Source organism: Scylla paramamosain, chromosome 19 (genome assembly GCF_035594125.1).
Source record: "Scylla paramamosain isolate STU-SP2022 chromosome 19, ASM3559412v1, whole genome shotgun sequence".
Taxonomy (NCBI): Eukaryota; Metazoa; Arthropoda; class Malacostraca; order Decapoda; family Portunidae; genus Scylla; species Scylla paramamosain.
Window position 1 is genome coordinate 23,763,441 of NC_087169.1, and position 2,701 is coordinate 23,766,141.

Genomic DNA, 2,701 nt, shown 5'->3' on the forward strand with positions numbered 1-2,701 from the left:
ATCTCACTTCCTGTCTCAGAAATGATGTGAAAAATGGTTTTGGAAAATGTTTTGGAAGAAAATGTGTCTTGTCTTTGTTTTATGGAAAGACTGAGTTGTTGTTGTTGTTGTTGTTGTTGTTGTTGTTGTTGTTGTTGTTGCTGCTGCTGCTGCTGTTGCTGTTGTTGTTGTTTATCTTGCTTATTCCTCTTCCTCCTCCTCCTCCTCCTCTTCCTCCTCCTCCTCCTCCTCCTCCTCCTCCTTTTCTTACAAGTTTATTATCATCGTTTATATTTCTCTCTCTCTCTCTCTCTCTCTCTCTCTCTCTCTCTCTCTCTCTCTCTCTCTCTCTCTCTCTCTCTCTCTCTCTCTCTCTCTCTCTCTCTCTCTCTCTCTCTCTCTCTCTCTCTCTCTCTCCCTTGTTCCCTTTTCTAACAAAATAAACTGATGGATAGATAAACTGATAGATATTTGGTACCATATTTTGAAACACTTCTGTGCTGTACTTCCTCTGTTTTCAAAAAGGCTCTAGATGAAGCTGTACATGTTTTTAAGTGTGTTTTTCATGATTCTAGTGACAGATTAACAAGACTTGTACATTATTAACAGGAGAAGCACTCTTGAAAACTGGCTAATCATCTCCTTGACCTTGAAAAACAGTCTTGATAAATGAGCAAAGCATTTTTAAGTGTTTTTAAAATTGTGGTAACAGATTAACAAGACTTCTACATTATCAACAGGAGAAACACTCTTGAGAACACAGCTAATTATCCCTCTGTGACTCTGGAAAAGTCTAGATGGCAGAGAAGGAACAAGAAAGCAGAGCATTACAGAATAGGCCCTTACAAGACAAGAACTTAATCTAAATCACAAAGTAGGAAAAGACATTGAAAACCTCACCTTTAGGAACCACCTCATGAAGGAATACGATGAAGAAGGGTGTGACAAGGTCGTTGATCCCCTGCACGTAACCTGAGGCAGGGTGACGGATGGCCCAGATGTACAGAATGTGCTCAAACATTTCTTGTACGATTGTTTGTTGGAACAACGGAATCAGGGGAGACATGCGTGGGATGTCAATGTGAATCTGTGGAGAGACGTGGGTTTGGTGAGACTAGGTTAAGTTTGGTTAGGTTAAGTTAAGTTTGGTTAGGTTAGGTTAGGTTAAGTTTGGTTAGGTTAGGTTAAGTTAGGTTTGGTTAGGTTAGGTTAGGTTAAGTTAAGTTTGGTTAGGTTAGGTTAAGTTAGGTTAAATTCGATTAGGTTAGGTTAAGTTAAGTTCGGTTAAGTTAAGTTTGGTTTGGTTAGGTTGGGTTAGGTTAAGTTTGGTTTGGTTAGGTTGGGTTAGGTTAAGTTTGGTTAGGTTAAGTTAGGTTTGGTTAGGTTAAGTTTGGTTTGGTTTGGTTAGGTTTGGTTTGCTAAGGTTATGTTAGGTTAGGTTAGATGAGAGCAGTAGAGAGGAGAATACTTGCTTTTGTGGTCTCTATATTACAAGGATAGAGATCTTAGTCAGTATATAAAAGAATGACTGAAAAGATACACCAGGTGACAAATATTCCTATGACAGGAGAATGAAGCTTTTAAACTGATATACACACACATAGAAAATAAAGAAAAAGAGAGAGAAAAAAATATTGAAAGAAAAAAAAACAGGAAAGGAAGATTATCAACACACACACACACACACACACACACACACACACACACATACCAGGGGAGGAACAGTGCAAGTGTGAGGCCAACGCGCTGGGCCGCCAACCTGTCGGCCTGGGTGACGCGTGAAGGGCGGCGTGGTGTTGGTGGTGGTGTCTTGGCCCTGTGGTGTCCCTAGCCTTCATGTCATTGTGATTGGTGAAATAGATGACCTCCATTACTTTTTCATCTTCCTGAGGTCACTTGCTGGTACCTCTGTGTCACCACGCTTAGGTCAGCTTTTTTTTTTTTTTTTTTTTTTTTCAATTTTATGTAGGAGTGACACTGGCCAAGGGCAACAAAAATCCAATAAGAAAATATGCCCACTGAAATGCCAGTGCCATAAAAGTGTCAAAGCAGTGGTCAAAAATTGATGAATAAGTGTCTTGAAACCTCCCTCTTGAAGGAATTCAAGTCATAGGAAGGTGGAAATACAGAAGCAGGCAGGGAGTTCCAGAGTTTACCCTGCCTCCCCTGTTCTTGCATTACTGGGCTGCTGGACAGGTGGCACAGCCTCATGTGTGCCCTGTCTGTCCAGCACCCTGGCTATCCTTGTGGATGGGCTGGGCACACACTGAGACACAGCACACAGCAAGGGTGTAAACTGCACCTCACTGCTTTAAATATGAGTGTACAGGTTGAGAGGCAAGGCAGCACAGCACAGCACAGCACAGCACAGCATGGCAGCTCCTTAACAACACAGCCAGTCTCTGTGTGATGTTCATTGTGTCTTGAGCATTGTATCCTTGACAAACGTGGCGTACTGAGCACATCTTCACATTGTTCTTGCCTTAATGTGAAGTATTAATGTATTACACCTCACAAGTGTAGCCACGTGGCCCCTGTGTGTTCCCGTACCTGGTGATCTCAGGAACAGTTTCAGATTTCATCACAAATATTAATAACTGCAGCAATACTTGGTGCACCCTTCACACATGACCGGGGCTGATTAGTGGGTGAGTCTGCGCCTGAACCAGCCCATCACCCAGCAGGTTGAGGCCACAAGCAGCCCAGCCCAGCATCAATAAGA